This window comes from Narcine bancroftii, chromosome 8 (assembly GCF_036971445.1).
Source record: "Narcine bancroftii isolate sNarBan1 chromosome 8, sNarBan1.hap1, whole genome shotgun sequence".
Lineage (NCBI taxonomy): Eukaryota > Metazoa > Chordata > Chondrichthyes > Torpediniformes > Narcinidae > Narcine > Narcine bancroftii.
This window is the reverse complement of record NC_091476.1, coordinates 164,342,797-164,365,163: the sequence shown is the minus strand read 5'-3', so window position 1 is coordinate 164,365,163 and position 22,367 is coordinate 164,342,797. Positions and strand designations below refer to the sequence as shown.

The following is a 22,367-nucleotide window of genomic DNA, read 5'->3' as shown; positions in this document are numbered from 1 at the left end:
AATGTCCTATGGGGTTTGCTGATCCTGCCCTAGGAAACAGGCACTGGCTGTCTACCCTATCTATGCCTCTCATAAACTTATAGACCAAGTCTCTTCTCAACCTTCTATGCTCCAAAGTGAAAGATCCCAGCTCTGCCAACCTTGACTCGTAAGATGTGTTTCCCAACCCAGGAAAAATCCTGGTAAATATCCTCTGCACCCTCTTTAGATGACATAATAATCCTCTTAATTAAAAACAAAAGATGCAATGCTATTTAACATTTGGGTCATTAGTTATATCTCACCCAACGTTTAGCTTGCATTTTGACTTCTGTTCGCACACAAGCTAAAAACACCTGACGATAATATCAGCTGGTCAGTCAGCATTTGTGAAGAGAGAAACAGGGAGGGTTAATGTTTAGGTTAATGATGTTTATCAATCCTGGAAATAGGTGGAAAACAAGTATGTCTTAATTTGAAAGGGAGAGATTCTGAGATAAGATTGAAACCAATGGTGAGTGAATAATTCAAGCAATGCTGGTGAGAGAGGGTGGTGAATGTTTTTCAATTAAGTCAGGAGGAAATGTAGGTAGAAGGAGATGAATGAAAATAGAGAAAGAAATCAATGCTGGAAGTTGTGAGTTACAAAATATTGTAGTCTGATGGAAATCTGGAATTTTTAAAAATGCTGAAAATATTTATCAGATGGTGCAGCATCTGTGGGGAGAGAAAAAAAAACAGATTTATTATGTCCTTTCACTTCCACTGTTCAGAAACCAAAGCATTCCTTCCAGGTGAAGCAGCTTCTTCCATTTTGGCACACTGCATTCTGAGCTCACAATGTGGTCTCCCCTTCATTGGAGAAACCAACGCTCATTCAGAGATCAATGAGGGTGCAACAGGGCATTTTATTGAAGTATAATAAGTAATGTAAAAGATTAACAAGACAGTAAGTCTAAGGTACAGTATAAAATTATTAAGATACATACAGTAAAAGTCCAAAAATCCTGATGCCAGATATCTGGACCATGTGAGAATCCAGACTTCTCAAAAAATTCTCGCCTGAAACCTGGATCACCCAAGAACCCAAACTTCTCAAAAACTCTCTTGCTTTTGCAGAAACACCACGGATACCCAAGGGAAACAAGCAACCACACAGAAGTCACGGAAATGTAAGAAAAAAGTATTTATTCGTTTATTTTTGGGCTTTATATTTTATATGAAAATATGTTTTGTTTATGAACTATTAAAATGTATGTGTTCATTCACCTTAAATTTGAATTTTAAAAGTACTGCCTGAGAATCCGGAAAATCTGAAAATCTGGTCTGATCCAATCCCCAAGCCGTTCGGAATTTAGGATTTTTACTGTAGTATGTGTCATGCCTTCCTGCTGGTTGAGGATCCCCTTTTACGAGGTCGTAGAGGTTCTGGGCACCAATCGCAATTGTAGCCTGAACTTCCTCACTACTCACACTTATATCATCAAAGAGACCTTGCTCTTCCTAATCTACACCATACTAGTGAGAGACAACTTTGAAACTAATCGCTATTCTGGATGAAAGTAATCTCGGTCGTCTCCAAAGACAAGTTCATCTTATCACATCCTATTTCTCTATGTCTTGCATCTGCAGGTTTCAAGGCCCTCATGGGCACCATGAGCCCTTGGTTTTTTTTTTCCTTCCCAATGAACATGCCTGCATGTACTTGCTATGAGGGCTTTGAGTGGACAACTCCACACTCTCTCTTCTCACACTGAGCATATAATTCCCTCTTGCTTTAATTCTCCCTCCCACTCCCACTTCTCTGTAGATGGTTTCTTACAGAAGCATCTCATCTTTCATCTGGACACTTTAGAGCTCTCTAACTCGGTCAGTTCTGACGGAAGGTTATCAACTCAATTTTTGATGCTGCCAGAGCTGCCGAGTTTTTTCCAGCGTGATTTATTTTTATTTCACATGTTATAATTGTCATTATCATTAGCTGTTAATGTAATTTTGGTATCTGCTATCAATACTTGTGTCCATTATAATTGTGGTGGTTTTCACTGTGCCTAATTCTTTTCGTGAAGCATTAGCTACAAGGTGTAATTATTGATAAATATCTCACATGTGAAAGCAAACTGATTGTTTTCTGAACTCAATTTGCATTTGGGGACTGCTACCAGAACTCAACTAACTATTTACTAGAGAAGGTAATAATGTACATTGAGAGTATCCTGTCAGGATGCATCACTGTGTGGTACTGGAAGTGCTCCACCCAAGACCGAAAGAAACCGCAGAGGGTTGTAAATATAGTTTAAACCTTCCCACAAACTGCCTCCCCTCCATTGACCCCATTTGTACTTGGATAGGCAGCCAGCCTATTCCACCCCTCCACCCATTCTTCTCCTTCCACCTGATGGGAAGAAGATTCAAGTGTGTGGGATCACACACCACCAGCTTCAACAACAGTTTCTTTCCTGTTATAATAAATATTACTGAATGAACCTCACAATAGTACAACTCTATTGCCTTTGCTCTGAAGTAGCTGTTCTTTCTTTGTAGCCTTGCCCTTCAGTACTGCATAGTACTATCTGTAAGATGCAAAACAAACTTTTCACTGCTCCTTGGTGCACACGACAATAAACTTGTTGTGAGTCTGAAAAAGGGGCCTAAGTGTATTCCACTCAGCTGCTCTGGGCTTGATCGCTGGCCCATGTAATGAACAGACATCAGTGTCTAACATCAGATTGCACTAAGGCATCAGCATTTCCATTCCGTTAATATCCTCATCTTCCAGTGCACTCCTACAAAATTACTGTTGATCAACATTTAACAAAGCCTTAACTATGTTTGGAAAGCCATGTGTTTAGGGAGTCATTTTCTTTCCATTATTTAACGTGGGAATATGACTTGGATGATCTTCGGACATGGACATTTTCGTTCACTATTTTTGTATTGTTTCTACAAATTTGATCTTGTTTTTTGTTTATGAAAACTTGTTCAAACAAGCGTGTTTTTGAGAGTGTATTTTCTTCCGTGTTTGTTAATTATCTGTGGCCAGTAGAATTGGGCTATTCCACACGACATCATTGACATTGTCAATTTTCCTTTCTCTCCGAATTTATCTTTTATGATACTGTTTCTTAGAGAAAGGAGTGTTGATGTGGACAGTCAACACCTCTAGAAATATAACATTAAGCATACTTCTGTGTAGAGAGGGTTAACAGACACCAGGTATTTGGTTAAAGGTCCATACTCTGGTATGAATAACATAGCAGTTAAGCATGGACTAATAATCCTGTCTTTCTAATTTATTAGTAAATAGTTAAAGGCACAGAGCATAACATATAAATGTAATTTATTGATATACCTGTATATATAAAATCAATGTCCTCGGGGATAAAATGTCCTATTGCTTTTCTGTTAATATCATGTAGACAAGAAAGCATTATAAACTGCAAAACATTCTTTGTAATGACTGTATAATTTCAGAAGAAAATGATTTTATTAAAAGGAATTTTGATTGCAGAAACATGATATTTTCTGTAACTCTGATCAGTAACATTTCCACTTGGATTTCTATGGGATTTCTGCTGCAGGCTAGGTGCAATGTTGATTGTGTACCAACATTTTTGTGTGCGGGTCCATGTTCATGTGTGTTGGCCCAGTGCATAGCGATGTAAAGTTTACAGAATCCATCTGTGCATCAGGTGGAAGATAGTGGAGTCTGTGTAGCGTAAAAGGTGTTTCTGTGTGTATTTACGAGTGTGTGTTTTTGTGGAAAACGTGCATGTTTGCATGAATGCATGTAGTTTTGTGTGTGTATATTCTGTATTTGTTCATTTTCTGTAGCCAGTAGAATTGGAGTAAGATTAATAATGATCTATCTGACACTACACAATTGGCATCGTCAGTTTTCCTTTCTTTCTACACTTAATTTTATGCAACTGTTTATTTGAAGAAGGAGTGTTGAAGTGGACATTTAAGGCTAGCAAATTATGCTCCATAGACAGGTAATTTCAGTTCAGCTGGGATTTCAAAGGATGATGAACAACCACTTATATATAGCAAGTCTTGTGTGTTGGGAAGGATGGCAGGGACCAGCTCCTGAATAAAAGCCAAATCGGCATGAATCAAAGCCAATCTCTCGCAAGGCTGACGTGACTAACTCAGCCAAATTATTTCTTGACAGAGCAGCAAACATTGCATGTCCAACTTGTGCAGGGAGCCTGCATTGGCAGCAAAAAAGTCCCACCCCCTATCTCTTTTAAAATCACCAATTACTTTCAGATTTGTGTCTTGTTGATTTGACAAATGCTTTGCAAAGATGTTCAGTATACCTTGAAATCATCAATTAAGGTACAACATGTCTTTGGAATACAAGTGGAAAGCAGAGTACTCAGTCAGTGGAAAACAATGAAGTCATGAGGGGAACATGCAAACCCCACAGAGACCATGCTTGAAGTTCAAATTAAGCTCAACAGTCCCTGGAGTTATAAAGCAGCAGCATAAACTGCTGCTAAACTGTGCCACCCAAGCATATTGAGGCTCCGATAGTTCAATGGTTAGAGCACCGGGGTTGTGAGTTTGTTCCTCGCTGGGGCCTCATTTCTGTGAGGGGTTCTGGACAAAGTGGTGACTGTCTTCCTTACGGTAGACAAAGTTAGAAGAATTTAATATGTTACATTCTAAATGTAGTATTACGTGACAATAATCAAACCTTTAACCTTTTGTAAAAGAGCCCAGGAAGCAGGCTGCCTGTAAGAAAAAGGACAAGAAGAGTCTCTATCCACAGTGCTCATAAGGAAAGATTCATGGTGTGTGTGTGTGGTGCACTGTTAGACAGAATCAGACACACACAAGATAAAGACTGAACAACAGGCTTTAATCCAAAAAGACTTCCACAGAGCCAGGCTGGCTGTAGCTGCAGCAACTCAGAGTGAGGCCTCAGGAGGCCGGCACAGGCTTATATCCCGGAGGGTGATTGACACCTGACCGGGTGGGGCTTGATCCCTTCAGGCCGGCCGATTGACAGCTGGCCAGGTGTTGTCCTGTCCCCTTACTCTCCTGCAGTAGGCTGGTGGTGTACCCCCACATTCACCCCCTTCTTTAAAATTGTCCCGGAGTGGAGGGGACAGTAACAAGGAATCGCACCCACTATGTATATACAATTATTACAGGTTAAGACGATTCGGCGGCCACTGGGGTCTCTGTGACCATCGTAGGATGGGCTCCTGGTCACTGGTCAGAGGGGAATTGGGGGGGCTGGCGGCAGGGGTGTATGTGGCTGGTGTGGTGCCGCGCGGAGGGGTGGCCAGGGGTCTGGGGTTGACGTATGTGGGTCGTATTGGGTGGTTGGGGGGACGGGTTCATCTCCTAAGGCTGAAGTGAGCCCCTGGTGGTCAAGGAGGCCCTGTGTGCCCCATAGCTGCACGGGGACGTATGCCCGGTCAGCGTCGTCCTGGGTTGAAGGATGGCGTGATATGGTGGGTGCTCCTGCTGGTGCCAGGTCCCTGGTTGAGACGGTGTCCTCCCTGCCACTGCCGAACCTAAAGTGTAGTTATGGTTTGCATGAAGGAGGAAAACCTGCTCCACCAGGGCTTTGGCCTTGTGTGTCCGTACATGCTTACGCAGAAGCACCGGTCCCGGGAATGTGACCCATGTTGGGAGTGACATTCCAGTCGCTGACCTCCTGGGGAATGAGAACATACGTTCGTGAGGGGTCTCGTTGGTAGCCGTGCACAGCAGTGACCGAATGGCATGGAGCGTCTCGGGCAGGGTGTCCTGCTAGTACTTTTGACCTGAGAGCCAGGAGGACTTACCTTCCAGACCACCCCATTCTTGCATCCCACTTGCCCATTGCCTCTTGGGTTATAGCTTGTTGTGCGACTCGTCACGATGCCCCTCATCGTCAGGTACTGGCGCAGCTTGTCACTCATGAATATAGACCCCCCCCCCCCAGTCACTGTGGATGAAGGCGGGGTAGCCAAACATAGTGAAAATCTGCCCCAAGGCCCTGATGATGGTGGCCGTGGAGGTGTCCGGACAAGGGATAGCAAAAGGGAGGCGTGAGTACTCGTCCACTATCATGAGGAAGTAGACGTTTCGGTTCGTGGAAGGCAGGGGCCCTTTGAAGTCCACGCCGAGATGCTCGAAAGGCCAAGTAGCCTTTACAACGTGGACCTGAGGGGAGCAGAAGAAACAGGGTTTACACTCTGCACAGACCCGACAGGCCTTAGTCATGTCCTTGACGTCCCTGATGGTGTACGGCAGATTTCGGGACTTAACAAAATGGTACAACTGAGTGATGCCTGGATGGCAGAGGGACTCATGCAATGCCTGCAACCTGTCATCATGCATAGACAAGCAGGTGCGAGAGAGGGCATCAGGGGAGTCGTTAAACTTCCTGGGGCGGTACTAGATGTCATAGCTATAGGTTGCCAGCTCGACTCACCAGTGCAGGATCTTGTCATTCTTTATCTTGCTTTTGTGCTAGTGTTAAACATGAACGCCATGGCCCTCTGGTCCGGGTGGAGTGTGAATCTCCTGCTGGCCAGGTAGTGGTGCCAGTGGCGGACCGCTTCCACAATCGTCTGGGCCTCCTTTCCAATGGCAGAGTGCCTTAGCTCGGAGCCATGAAGGGTCCTGAAGAAGAAAGCGATGGGGCGCCCCCCTTGGTTAGCAGGGTAGCAGCAAGGGCCACATCGGAGGCATCGTTCTCTACCTGGAAGGTGGAATCCTCATCCACAGCCTGCATTGTGGTGTCCGCGATGTCTTGCCTGATGTGGGTGAAGGCTGCCTGCGCCTCAGATGGGAGGGAAAAATTTGTGGCTTGGGGCAGATGGCGGACCTTTTACGAGAAGTGACGGACCCACTGCGAGTAATAAGAGAACAGGCCCAGGCACCTGCAGAGGGCCTTTAGCGTGGGGGGGAGGGGTAACTCCATTAATAGGCGCATCCTTTCTGGATCTGGGCCGACGCTCTCCTCCCCAGCTCAGCCTGGGGCTGCAGCTGAAGTGTGAGAGGGCCATGAGGGAGCCTGGAGGAACCCGGAATCGAAGGGTTCGACGTGCAGGGCTGCTGCTTCCAAGGTTTGCACCACTTCCACAGTCCTGGTGAGGGCTTAGATGTTGTCTTCCAGCAGTTTCTGCCAGATGGCCCTTGAGCATAGCCCTCGGACGAAGGCGTCCCGGATCAGCCTCTTGACCTCCTCTACACCTACCCCGAGTTCAGCCAGACACGGTCGGGCCAACTTTCGCAAGTGTCCCAGGTAAGACTCAGCCGTCTTCCTGGGTTGCTGGGCTCAGGTGTTGAGGAGGTACCTTGCACAGACCACATTCATGGGGGGCTTGTACAAGTTCTCGAGAGTGTCCATTGCACTCTTGTATGTGGAGCAGCCTTTGGTTACCTGGAATAGGTAAACCGGAATAGGACCAACCTCTTCCGATCGAAGTCCAGGATGTCACCCTCGTGTGCCTCAATAATTGCCTCGACTCCATGCTACCAGATCTCAAAGCGTGTCTTGGCTTCCGGGTGGTATGGGTTGACCTCGAGGTTCCCTGCGCTCAGAAGTTTTTCCATGGCAGCCGTGGGAAACTTTTGTGGATTAAATTGTGGTGCGCTGTTAGACAGAATCAGACACACACAAGATAAAGACTGAACAACAGGCTTTAATCCAAAAAGACTTCCACAGAGCCAGGCTGGCTGTAGCTGCAGCAACTCAGAGTGAGGCCTCAGGAGGCCGGCACAGGCTTATATCCCGGAGGGTGATTGACACCTGACCGGGTGGGGCTTGATCCCTTCAGGCCGGCCGATTGACAGCTGGCCAGGTGTTGTCCTGTCCCCTTACTCTCCTGCAGTAGGCTGGTGGTGTACCCCCACATTCACCCCCTTCTTTAAAATTGTCCCGGAGTGGAGGGGACAGTAACAAGGAATCGCACCCACTATGTATATACAATTATTACAGGTTAAGACGATTCGGCGGCCACTGGGGTCTCTGTGACCATCGTAGGATGGGCTCCTGGTCACTGGTCAGAGGGGAATTGGGGGGGCTGGCGGCAGGGGTGTATGTGGCTGGTGTGGTGCCGCGCGGAGGGGTGGCCAGGGGTCTGGGGTTGACGTATGTGGGTCGTATTGGGTGGTTGGGGGGACGGGTTCATCTCCTAAGGCTGAAGTGAGCCCCTGGTGGTCAAGGAGGCCCTGTGTGCCCCATAGCTGCACGGGGACGTATGCCCGGTCAGCGTCGTCCTGGGTTGAAGGATGGCGTGATATGGTGGGTGCTCCTGCTGGTGCCAGGTCCCTGGTTGAGACGGTGTCCTCCCTGCCACTGCCGAACCTAAAGTGTAGTTATGGTTTGCATGAAGGAGGAAAACCTGCTCCACCAGGGCTTTGGCCTTGTGTGTCCGTACATGCTTACGCAGAAGCACCGGTCCCGGGAATGTGACCCATGTTGGGAGTGACATTCCAGTCGCTGACCTCCTGGGGAATGAGAACATACGTTCGTGAGGGGTCTCGTTGGTAGCCGTGCACAGCAGTGACCGAATGGCATGGAGCGTCTCGGGCAGGGTGTCCTGCTAGTACTTTTGACCTGAGAGCCAGGAGGACTTACCTTCCAGACCACCCCATTCTTGCATCCCACTTGCCCATTGCCTCTTGGGTTATAGCTTGTTGTGCGACTCGTCACGATGCCCCTCATCGTCAGGTACTGGCGCAGCTTGTCACTCATGAATATAGACCCCCCCCCCCCAGTCACTGTGGATGAAGGCGGGGTAGCCAAACATAGTGAAAATCTGCCCCAAGGCCCTGATGATGGTGGCCGTGGAGGTGTCCGGACAAGGGATAGCAAAAGGGAGGCGTGAGTACTCGTCCACTATCATGAGGAAGTAGACGTTTCGGTTCGTGGAAGGCAGGGGCCCTTTGAAGTCCACGCCGAGATGCTCGAAAGGCCAAGTAGCCTTTACAACGTGGACCTGAGGGGAGCAGAAGAAACAGGGTTTACACTCTGCACAGACCCGACAGGCCTTAGTCATGTCCTTGACGTCCCTGATGGTGTACGGCAGATTTCGGGACTTAACAAAATGGTACAACTGAGTGATGCCTGGATGGCAGAGGGACTCATGCAATGCCTGCAACCTGTCATCATGCATAGACAAGCAGGTGCGAGAGAGGGCATCAGGGGAGTCGTTAAACTTCCTGGGGCGGTACTAGATGTCATAGCTATAGGTTGCCAGCTCGACTCACCAGTGCAGGATCTTGTCATTCTTTATCTTGCTTTTGTGCTAGTGTTAAACATGAACGCCATGGCCCTCTGGTCCGGGTGGAGTGTGAATCTCCTGCTGGCCAGGTAGTGGTGCCAGTGGCGGACCGCTTCCACAATCGTCTGGGCCTCCTTTCCAATGGCAGAGTGCCTTAGCTCGGAGCCATGAAGGGTCCTGAAGAAGAAAGCGATGGGGCGCCCCCCTTGGTTAGCAGGGTAGCAGCAAGGGCCACATCGGAGGCATCGTTCTCTACCTGGAAGGTGGAATCCTCATCCACAGCCTGCATTGTGGTGTCCGCGATGTCTTGCCTGATGTGGGTGAAGGCTGCCTGCGCCTCAGATGGGAGGGAAAAATTTGTGGCTTGGGGCAGATGGCGGACCTTTTACGAGAAGTGACGGACCCACTGCGAGTAATAAGAGAACAGGCCCAGGCACCTGCAGAGGGCCTTTAGCGTGGGGGGGAGGGGTAACTCCATTAATAGGCGCATCCTTTCTGGATCTGGGCCGACGCTCTCCTCCCCAGCTCAGCCTGGGGCTGCAGCTGAAGTGTGAGAGGGCCATGAGGGAGCCTGGAGGAACCCGGAATCGAAGGGTTCGACGTGCAGGGCTGCTGCTTCCAAGGTTTGCACCACTTCCACAGTCCTGGTGAGGGCTTAGATGTTGTCTTCCAGCAGTTTCTGCCAGATGGCCCTTGAGCATAGCCCTCGGACGAAGGCGTCCCGGATCAGCCTCTTGACCTCCTCTACACCTACCCCGAGTTCAGCCAGACACGGTCGGGCCAACTTTCGCAAGTGTCCCAGGTAAGACTCAGCCGTCTTCCTGGGTTGCTGGGCTCAGGTGTTGAGGAGGTACCTTGCACAGACCACATTCATGGGGGGCTTGTACAAGTTCTCGAGAGTGTCCATTGCACTCTTGTATGTGGAGCAGCCTTTGGTTACCTGGAATAGGTAAACCGGAATAGGACCAACCTCTTCCGATCGAAGTCCAGGATGTCACCCTCGTGTGCCTCAATAATTGCCTCGACTCCATGCTACCAGATCTCAAAGCGTGTCTTGGCTTCCGGGTGGTATGGGTTGACCTCGAGGTTCCCTGCGCTCAGAAGTTTTTCCATGGCAGCCGTGGGAAACTTTTGTGGATTAAATTGTGGTGCGCTGTTGGACAGAGCCAGACACACACAAGGTAAAGACTGAACAACAGGCTTTAATCCACAAAGACTTCCACAGAGCCAAGCTGTCTGTGGCTGCAGCAATTCAGTGGAGGCCGGCGCAGGATTATACCCCGGAGGGTGATTGGTACCCGACCGGGTGGGGCTTGATCCATTCAGGCCGACTGAATGGCAGCCAGCCAGGTGTTGTCCTGTCCCCTTACACTCCTGCAGGTACAAAGGTTGCCCCCTGCAGTAGGCCAGTGGTGTACCACCACAGTGTGAAATTCATTGAGGATACTCAAAGACATGTTCTTTCTGCAATTTCAAACTGCGTTTGCACTGAAAGCTATTTTGGCCGTAATTGACTATAATTCTGGGTCTTTCCAAGCAGATGCTGGAGACATTTATCATATTTATTGACACAGGTCAATAGAGGTCATAGAGGTCTTTACCTTGTGGAAAGCCAAATTTGCCTTGAATGGAGAAGGCTGCAGGGTTCCCAATGGTGCGGAATGATTGACAATGCGGCAATTGTTTGCAGCTGCAAGTGACCTCCCTTTTAACAGGTGCTGTCTGTCTTTATTTGCCATGGGTAATTAGACTGCAGTTTGCAAAATTGGGCCATGTGGTTATGCAAAAAGGAAGTAAACAATGTCGCCAACATTGGTTAGTTGATGAAATCATATTCATGCAGCCTAAGAACTAATTTTGTTTTTAATCAGTGCAGATTAATTATATTCTGCAATCGTAGTGCCTTCCTTGTGCTAATGCTATGGGTTTCTTTGAGGACACATTAAGGCTATTGTAAGTAGGACTCCAAATGGATCTACTGTAATGGATAGGCTGTCTAGTGATTAAATGCAATATTATTGTTTATTTCAGGGGCCCAAAAAATCCACATAGAGACTGGAATGGTAGTTAGATTCCAACACTGAAAATGATTTTTTTTTAAATATTTCAAAGGGTTAGTCAGGAATTTAATTAATGGTCAGTCATAGGTATTTCTGCCCCCTCTTCACCCTGTTGCAAAATCAAACACTGTACCATGGATATTTACCAACAAAGGATTAGTTATCCTACACACAGCGTGAGTGTCACCATTCACCTTGAGTTGAAAATATTCTAATTAGTTGTTCGGGGAGCAATTTGTTGTGAGTTGAAACTTTGCATAAGTACAGAACTCTGATAAAGTGTAACATCTGTCAGTGCAATGATGTTTCACAACAAGCATTTTCTGTTTAAGAGTATGTTTTTGCATTGAAAGCTGCCATAATAATCCTGATGAACCAATAGCACCTGCACTATCTTGGAATAAAGGTGAAACTCCTTCATTTTGTATCTTAATTATTGTATTTATAAGTGATTGTTGGTGGAAATTAATAGTGGCAGCACCTGTAGACCATTGTTGCCAGGAAAGTCAACCAGTTCATCAATAAACTGGATGAGGTAACTGAGTGAGAGTTGTAAATGGTAAGAAAGAAAGGAAAATGCTGTGTTTCTATTCCAACACGTGGACTGCATGGTTAGTGTAGTGGCTAACATGATGATATTACAGCGCTAACAACCCAGGTTCAAATCTGACACTGTCCGCAAGGAATGTGTATGTTCTCCCATGTCTGCATAGGTTTCTGCTGGGTGCATGTGTTTCTCCCCCCTCTTCAAAATGTACAGACATTGTAGATTAATTGGGGTATTTATACGGCATGGGCCTGTCTAAAATTAAAATATCTTTAGGAGCTCTCTAAGTTCATGTATAAAATATTATTTCTGTATGCCATAAAAGAGGAAGAGACAACTACTATTTTGCAAATTTAAGAATGAACCTTAATTTCTGCCTGATGTTGAGGCCTTTAATAATATTTTCATTGCCTTGCTTCAGTTTTTTGTGAGTGCAGAATCTGAATGTTGGACATTAAGCCAGAAAACTTGAAATTCTGAAGCATCAGGATCATGAGAACATGACAACATAAAATATGATAAAAAAGTGGAATAAAATCACGAAAATAACAGATAATTGCAAATATATGTGAGTGGGTCATATGTCTGCAAAAATTATAATTGTGAGGTATAAAGGCTTTACAAGGGAAGAAGGGGTGGCATTTGTATAAAAAAATAAGCGTGAGAAGAACATGCTGAAATAATGTATTTGTTGTGGTCAGCTTCAGAGGGCCGGTAGAAATAAGTTGGGGGACTTATTATGAAGGGAAAGATGTCCAAAGGAGAAACATGAGGTGGTGTCCAGATGATTAATTAGACACAAAGCCCTTGCTGGCCCCATGAGCCTCTGCCCTGCAAATACACCAATTGACCTGCAGGGGTAAGAGCAAACCAGGGCACCCAGTGGAAACCCACACAGACAAGAGAAGGACGTGCAAGCTCCTTGCAGGCGGTGCCAGATTTGAACCTCAGTCACTGGTTATATAAAAGCGTTGTGCTAACCGCCACGCTCACTATGCTGGCCAACTTGAGGTATGATAGGTTGGACATTGAGGAAAAAGAAAAGAAGCTCAGTGAATCGTTTGCTCATAATGAATTATCAGATTTCCAAGTCCAGCATCTCTAGGTTCCCCTAACAGTTAACAGAAAGAACATTCTCATATTATTCTAACCAAAGCCATAAACTTGTCTGAGACCACCAATGAAGCCCCAAAGTCTGCAGACGCTGAGATTGTAGTAAAAACACACCAAAATGCCTATTCCTTGAAGGAGGACTCAGGCCTGAAACTTCTGCACTATATCTTTGTTTTTTTATGGACACTGAAAGATGGGCCGAGTTCCTCCAGCATTTTGGTGTGTTTTTACCACCAAAAGATTTATCTTCATGTTGAAATGCTGCTGCTTTCTTGCATGAACTGCAATTGTGAATATTTGCTTATACATCATTTTATATTTATTATCTTGTTGCTAGCTTGGCATATGAGACTGATATTATAGTTGGTGTACCTGTGTGACTGCGGCAAGGAAGAATTTCAGTGCATTTGTAAATTGTACTTAAGTACATGACAATAAACTTTAATACATCTCATAAAATATTAGAATTGCATAACAGATACAAATAAGTTAATTATTTGGATGTATATTTTTGGTCAGAAATGGAACAGCAATCAAATAGGCTCTTTCTTAGATCTGATCTAAATGGAAGGCTGGAGGAAGATTAAAAGATGCATTAAAATTCCCTCAGTACTGGTCAAGAAGCTACAAACTCTAGGCTTCTGTACCCCCCTCTGCAACTTGATCTTCTCATTGAAAGACCACAGTTAGTAGGAATTGAAAACAACATCTCCTCCTCACTGATTATCAACACAGGCGCATTCCAAGGATGCATGCTTAGCCCACTGCTCTTCTCATACATCTATGACTGTGTGGCCAGGCACAATTCAAATGCCATCTACAAGTTTGCCGATGACACCACATTGTCGGCAGCATCACAAACGGCAATGAGGAAGTATATAAATCAACTCATTGAATGGTGTAACAACAACAACCTTGCGCTCAACATCAGCAAAACCAAGGAGATGATTGTGGACTTCAGGAGAAAGTCAGGGGACCTTGACTCAATCCTCATTGAGGGCTCAATAGTGGAGAGAGTCACGAACCTCAGATTCCTCTGTGTCAACATCTCCGAGGATCTGTCCTGGAGCCTCCACATTAATGGAATCACAAAGAAGGCTCGCCAGCAGCTATACTTTGTTAGGCATCTTAGGTGATTCAGTACATCACTGAAGACTCTCGTAAACTTCTACAGGTGTACCTGGTATGGAGGTGTCAACTCTCAGGACAAGAATAAACTCCATAGGGTTGTTAACTCGGCCTGCGGCATCACAAGCACCAGACTTCACTCCATCGAGGACATCTACATGAGGCGGTGTCTTAAAAAAGCAGCCTCTATCCTCAAAGACTCTCACTATCCAGTCCATACCCTCTTCACTCTGCTACCATTGGGGAAAAAGGTAAAGGAGCTTAGAGACGAGCACTCAGTGACACAAGGACAGGTTCTTCCCCGCTGCCATCAGATTCCAGAATAATCAATGAACCAAAGACACTGCCTTACTTTTTATTTTTTATTATTATTGTATTTTTTTATGGTAATGTCATAAGATGGTTATAATATGTATGTCTGCAAAACACTAAATTTCATGACTTGTTCCTGACAATAAATTCTGATACTGAAAAAATTAGGACATTGATCACTTGAAATAAAAGTGCTGTGAATAGATCTGATGGTCCAAATGTAAACTTTTTACAATTGCTTTAAACAGATACTGGGTGATTCAGCAGTTTTGTTGGCAATTCTATTAGTACAATTAATGCCCTGATATCCAGCACCGATGTGGATTGGTAGATGCCAGTTGAGTGTATTTTATGGTTGCTTGAGTTTGCGTGTTGCGTGGATTGGTGAACTAATGCTGAGGTGTGCCAATTTTAAGACTGTTCTTTTTACCTATGTACCTATGTTTCTGCTTTTTTTTTGCTGGTTGCCTGAGGCTGCCAATTCCTTGAATTCTGGATAACAGGGGTTTTACTGTCTTCTGTATTTTGATTATAAAATAGTGTAAATTGATGCTGGGTTTAAATTGAGGATGGTTTAGTCTGAGATGGAAGTTGGTGAATTTTTTCTGGAGCTGTCTGGTACTCACAATATATTGTACTTTTGACAAGCAACAGTTCAATAGATTGGGGAAAAATCAGATTTGGAAGGGTAGATAACAGATCCTGAAAGATAAATTATTTGTAGAACAATGGAAAATATTTAAAACAATGTTCAAGAAGGGATTGCTTAAATGAAACATTTTATTCAAGAAGGTTGGAGCATGTCATGAAATTATAGACCAGTTGACTTGGCATAAATAACAAGAAAAAGATATAACAGATGTAATTTATCTAGAGTTAAAAAAAAGTCTCATAATCTACCCCTCAACAGATGAACAAACAAGGTCAAATAAAAAGGAATCAGGGGGAAAGTTATGGAATGGACTGTTAACTGGCTTCAGGTGAGAAAGCAGATACCTGGAGTAAAGGGTAACCTTTCCCAATGGAGGAAAGTAGGTGGTGGTGTTAGGACCACTGCTACTCGCAGTCTAGAATAACAATGCCAACTCGATAATTTCATAATTTACATGTGATACTTATTGAGGAAGCCAGAAAAAAATGAGGACGAGAATGACAACAAATGTGCTATTTTAATTGACCTGCAGAATGGAAGTACAACATACATAAGACACTACCTTTTGATAGGATGAATAGGCATTGGTTGAAAGGTGGGATTCTAGATAGCATAGGTGAAAGGGAATCTTGAGGATATGTTGTAGACTCATTTGTATATAATGGTTATATTCAAAGTTGAACATCATGTTAAGAAGGCCATAACCATTTGAAATCAAGGACCTCAGTTTATTTCTTCAAGAAAATAACTGAAAAGTAAGGAAATTATATTAAATTTGTACCAAGCTATAGATAGACCACTCTTCAGGTACAGCAAACAGTTCTGGTTATAATGTTTCTTTTCTCTTTCTAAAATATTCTTATTGATGTTTATATTATGCACAATTTACAATTGATGTTGTAAAATTCAAGAGAAAAAAAAACTTATAATTCAGGACCCCTACCACTAAGCAAGTTTAAAAGCTGACACATAGGAGCAAGTGACAACAACCTGGAGATGGACAGCACAGCACCAAAGCTTCAGAACAACCAGAATTCTTTAGGTTATGATAAAAGTCCATAAATGGGTGCCACGTCTTTTGCAAGTTAATATTTGACTCTTTAATGGCACATGTATATTTTTTCTAAAATTAAACAAGACATAATATCGCTTAACCATTGTGTATGTGTAGGTGGAGTATTGTCTTTCCATTTAATCACAATTGCACATCTGCTATCAGTCAAGGAAAAGATAAAATTTGGTTTTGAGTTGGAGTCGGTAAAACATCCTCATCCTGAAATGATCCGAGCAGAGCAATTAAATGGCAATTTGAACCTGAGAATAATGTTTGGAAGGTATCTTTCTAAAATTTTTCCAAACTTTGCTTCACAAGTCCAGAACACGTGAACCAAAGAAGCATCACCAATTTTACATTTGTCACATAGAGGATTATAATTTTTTTTTTAAATAAAATTTAAATGAAAAAAATAGTAATATGCAAAGGGTACAGAGAGACTGAACATCATACATTAGGTTGATACCAGATATGCAGGAGTATACATTTTAGAAAAGGATAAATGTCTTTTGTTTTGAGACCTGAACATAGCTGTTAGCGTAATGCTATTTTCGAACGAGCAACCCGGGCCCGAAACTGCCTATGTCTGCAAGCAATTTGTACGTTATCCTCTAAAAACCATGGGTTTTCATTGCATGCGCTGGTTTCCTCCTGTGGTCCAAAGATCTGCCAGGGCTTGTGGATGAATTGGTCAAATAAGTGTCTTTGTTCAGCGCTAGCTCATGGGTCAGAAGAGCCTGCTACCGTGATCTGAGTCTAAATTTAAATGAATCAAAACGATTGAGGGATGGCCCAAGAGAAGTCTTTGAAATCATGAAAGAATTTGAGAGAGAATGTTTCCACTTTTGAGGAAGATGCAAGTCGTGTCCAGCATCAGAAAATTCTATAGGGAATTCAGAAAAACTCCTTTGTGCAAAGAACGTTGAGAATGTGCAATTCAACAAGGGGTAGCTGAAGTGAATAATTTTTTTTAAGGAAAGCTCAGTAAATACTCCCAAGAGTACCTTTGGTATCTGAGGGCATCCTTCATGTCACTCAGAAGCACGGGCAATGTAGGACATTACAGTGATGTTCTCAATTCTGACTTAACATTCTTAAATTTAGTTAATGAGGCCAATTTATTTTAGTGTGGCTCCTTCTATTATATCTTCATACCATTACTGTAAGATAAGATGATAGGTGAGGATATTTAGTTTGTTGACATGGTAATTGTTTAAGTGCTAAGAAGCAGTATTCCAGTGTAAAATACTCAGAAGGTCAAACATTATCTGTAGAGAAAGAAGGCAGGAGAGGCAGTTAGGGACTTGATGTTTATGTTGCTTAAACATTACATAACTAATGTGATTTATTTCCAGTTTTATCTTTTTTTTAGTTTATAGGTATTATTTGGCCTTGGTTGCCACAGTAACAAATACTATTAAGAAAGAATGCATAGTTGTCTTAATTTTATCACTTCTGGAAGTTAATGGGAAATTGTCCCAGACCTTATGGACAGCAAGGAGTGTAGTGGTCAGTTACGGAGTGAACTTGAAACACAAGATCTGCTCTGATCTCACTGAATGGCTGGGAATGTCTGTCTACCTCAACAGCCAGATAACTAGCCATTTTAATTCCACATCCATTTCCTTTACTGACTTGTCTGTCCATGGCCTACTTTACTGCAAAGTTGAGGTCATATTATCAATACTAATGAGACCATTAGTATCAACAATTTCTGGTTACCTTTCCCCTTGTTTTCTACACCCTCTTGATTTCCCTGATCCCCGGGCCCATTCCTTTTCTTTCTCGCTCCCTCTCTACCTGTCCATCATCCATGCCTTCCTTCCTAGCTCCCTTCCTCCTTCCGTTCATTCCATGACCTACTGTCCTCCCTAATCAGAATGTACCCTAATTAGCCTCCTATCAACTCCTCATTTCCTTCCTCCTCCTTCACTCACCTGCATTTACTTATCACCTGCCAAATCTTTCCCACATCTTTGGAGGGTTCTGGCCCACAATGTTGACTGCCTATATCCTTCCATGGATGCTGCCTGATCACCCTTAGTTCCCCCAGCATTTTGTGTGGTAAAAGTGGTAATGAGACTGAAGTTTCCTAGTCACAGGAACCCATAAAAGTATCACATGCTATGACATTGCATGATGCAATTCAATTAAAGTGACATGGACTGTTAAATTGAATAGAAATTGCAAATCCCAAAGCTTTCCTTATCTACGCCTAGTTTTTTTTTGCCAAGTCAAGTCCGTTTAAAAGTAATTCCTTATGCGAAGAACTTCTGAGATACTACAAAGTGATAAGGCACAATGTAAATGCAAGCAAAGAAATTCAATTTTGGTGGAGTGACACATCTGTAGCAGGTCCTGGGCTCCTTATGGTAAAATAAATGGTGCAGCTTTTGAGCAACAAATCACACAGGTTAACCCCACCAAGTTAAAGCTAAGATCAATCTCCATTACAATTTGAAAAAAAATATTAGCCAGCCCCTGAAAATATTTACTTCTCGTGTGAGCTTCTGTAAGGTGGATTTGTTGGCCTGATAGGATATGCACTAGTTGAGAGCTGAGTAATACTGATGGATGAGTTTTTGCATGGATTTCATGATTTTCATCCTGGAGTGCTAGTAAAACTGCCTGACCTTTTTCAGACAAGCAAAGGGTATCTTAGTTTATCGCAGGCATTTTGACCTTTGAAGCTTTGTTAAAATTTTGGCAGGCAGCAAATTAATAGATATGCATAACTCTTTAGCTTGGCTTCACGGATGAAGATTTATGGAGGGGTATGTCCACGACTGCTGTAGGCTCGTTGGTGACTGACAAGTCCGATGCAGGACAGGCAGGCACGGTTGCAGCGGTTGCAAGGGAAATTGGTTGGTTGGGGTTGGGTGTTGGGTTTTTCCTCCTTTGTCTTTTGTCAGTGAGGTGGGCTCTGCGGTCTTCTTCAAAGGAGGTTGCTGCCCGCCGAACTGTGAGGCACCAAGATGCACGGTTTGAGGCGAGATCAGCCCACTGGCAGTGGTCAATATGGCAAGCACCAAGAGATTTCTTTAAGCAGTCCTTGTACCTCTTCTTTGGTGCAACTCTCTCTCAGTGGCCAGTGGAGAGCTCGCCATAGAACACGATCTTGGGAAGGCAATGGTCCTCCATTCTGGAGACGTGACCCACCCAGCGCAGTTGGGTCTTCAGCAGCATGGATTCGATGCTTGCGGACTCTGCCAGCTCGAGTACTTCGATGTTGATGATGAAATCATTCCAATGAATGTTGAGGATTCAGCGGAGACAGCGCTGATGGAAGCGTTCTATGAGCCGTAGGTGATACCAGTAGAGGACCCGTGATTCTGAGCCGAACAGGAGCGTGGGTATGACAATGGCTCTGTACACGCTGATCTTTGTGTGTTTCATCAGGTGGTTGTTTTTCCAGACTCTTTTGTGTAGTCTTCCAAAGGCTCTATTTGCCTTGTCGAGTCTGTTGTCTATCTCTTTGTCGATCCTTGCATCAGATGAAATGGTGCAGCCGAGGTAGGTAAACTGGTTGACCGTTTTGAGTTCAGTGTGCCCGATGGAGATGTGGGGGGGGTGGTGGTCATGGTGGGGAGCTGGCTGATGGAGGACCTCAGTTTTCTTCAGGCTGACTTCCAGGCCAAACATTTTGGCAGTTTCCGCAAAACAAGACGTCATGCGCTGGAGAGCTGGCTCTGAATGGGCAACTAAAGCGGAATCGTCTGCAAAGAGTAGTTCACAGACAAGTTGCTCTTGTGTCTTGGTGTGAGCTTGCAGGTGCCTCATATTGAAGAGACTGCCATCCGTGCGGTACCAGATGTAAACAGCGTCTTCATTGTTGATAACTATATTGATAACATTTTTCATAACTAGATTTGCATTAAATATTCAAATGGTGTAACAGATCACTAAGGAGACTCTGGGATCAACCATATTCAACATGAATGCTTCAATTATACCCCTTTAGATACTGCTGAGGTGGGGGGGTGGGGGGGGGCGCGTGGTGACCTGTCTGGGTAAGGCAGCAGCCTGAGCAATATTGGCTCTGAGCCTCAGAAGGAAAAGGTGAAGTCAGGTAGAGCAATAGTCAAAGGGGACTCGATAGTCAAGGGAACAGACAGGAGATTCTGCAGCTGCAAAAAGAGTCCACGGAAGTGTGTTTCCTCTTGGGTGCTCAGCTCCAGAATGACTCTGAGTGGATGCAGAATATTCTTAAAGATGAGAATGAACAGCCAGAGGTCATTGTAGATTTGCTGCCACTGACAAAGGCAAGAGTGAGGTAGAGGTCCTGCAAAGTAAGTTGAGGAAGTTAGGAAAGAGACTGAAGAGCAGGACTTCCAAGGTGGTTATCTCTGGATTGCTCACAGTGCCACGAGCTAGGGATTGCCAGAACAGCAAGACAATGCGGACATATGTGTGGCTGAGGAGATGGCGGTACAGGGGGTAGGATTTCAAGTTGATGGATCATTGGAACCGTTTCTGGAGGAGAGGTGACCTGGACAAATGGAATAGGTGCCACCTGTACTGGCAGGGAACCATTATCCTGGCAGGGAGGTTTGCTACTTTGGGGTGGGTGGGGGGGGGGGGGGGAGGCGCACAATTGGAGACACCTGGCAGGGAGTTTATGTGGAAGGATAGACAGATTGGGCAATATTACAGCCAGGGGGATAAGTTGCAAGGCAACAGGCACACAGAGTCAAAGAAAGTGGCCAATACAGAGCTAAAGTTTTTTTATATTTAAATGCATGCAGCATAGAAATAAAATGGATGACCTTGTAGAATAGCTGCAGATGGGCAGATAGATGTGTTTTGGTCATCAGGGAGTCGTAGCTAAAGGATGGATGTCATTGGGACTGAATATCCAAGGACATACAGTGTATTGAAGGGATAGGCAAATAAGCAGAGGAGGTGGGATGGCTCTGTGATAAAGAAAAACATTAAATCATTTGAAAGAGTTGACATAGAATGAGAAGGTAGGTTGAGTTAAGAAATGGCAAGGGTAAAAAGAACAATATTAGCAGTTATATGCAGTCCTCTAAACAGTAACGACAGGCAGGATGGATAAAGGGAGATTAAATGGATGTGTTTGGATTTTCAGAAGGCCTTTGACAAAATGCCACACATGAGGCTACTTAACAAGATAAGAGCTTATGGTATAACAGGAAACAGACTACAGGCACTTAATATTTTATCCGACATCCTTGGGACCAGACACTTTTCGAATTTCTGAATTTTTTAGGTAATGGAATAATATTAAAACAGCGGCGCTTTTAAGTAATTATGGTGGGTCACGGTGTTGTTGGATGGGGGATGTGGTAAATGAAGTGAGATAAAGAGAGACCGCTCTCTCTCTCTCTCTCCGCCTGCCCGCCTGAGTCATGCTGCCGCGCTCTCCCCACTCGCTCACCCGTTTGAGTCACGCTGCCGCTCCCTCACCAAGCTGTTCCCTCTGGCAAATACCCTGTCAGCGGAGTTACTGAAATTCTGCTGGAGGATAATCCCTGCGTTTTTAAGTAAAACTTCAAACTCAGACTGGTTCAAACTAAGGTAAACACCTGAAAATATATTGTACACGCAGTAATAAAATGTTTGGTTTTCAGAACTACAGATAAAGGAATAAGCACCTGTAGTGTGGGCAGAAGATTGGCTGATATGCAGGAAGCAGATAGTGAATACAGGGATCATATTATGTTTGGCTGGCAGTTGCTCGTACTGTTCCATAGGGATTGGTGTTTGGGCCACTTCTTTTGAGGTTGTATATCAAAAATTTATATTATGGAATGAAGGGCTTTGTAGCCAAGTTTGCAGATGATATGAGCAAGAAGTATTGAGGAAACAAGGAGACTGCAGAACGTCTTAGATTAAGACAATAGGCAGAAAAGTGCCAAATGAAATATAATATCGGAAAGTGTACAATCATGTACTTTACTCAAAGAAATAAACTGGCAGACTATTATCTAAACAGAGACAAAATTGATACGAAGAGACCTGGGAGTTCTTGTGCAGGATACCTTGAACCTAAACGTGCAGGTTGAATTGGCGGTGAAGAAGGCAAATGTCATGTTGACATTCATTTCAAGAGAAATAGAATATAAAAGCAGAGATGCGATGTTAAAGCTTTATAAGGCACTGGTGAGACCTCGCTTGGAGTAATGAGAGCAGTTTTGGGCTCTACATTTAGGAAAGGATGTGCTGACATCAGAGAGGGTTCAGAGGAAGTTCACAAGGATGATTCTGGAAATGAAAGTGTTATATGAGGGGTGAGGGACATTTTGTGACACTTGGCCTGTAC

General features: G+C 44.3%; 1 protein-coding gene across 1 annotated transcript in view; it reads left to right on the top strand.

Annotated features, from left to right (window-relative positions):
• Window positions 1-1,108: 1,108 nt before the first annotated feature.
• Window positions 1,109-22,367, top strand: part of LOC138741543 (disks large-associated protein 2-like) — a 272,962-nt gene continuing 251,703 nt past the window's right edge. The window contains exon 1 of the mRNA XM_069895779.1: window positions 1,109-1,151. The gene's annotated coding sequence lies outside the window, so the exon portion shown is untranslated. The remainder of the gene's footprint in view (window positions 1,152-22,367) is intronic.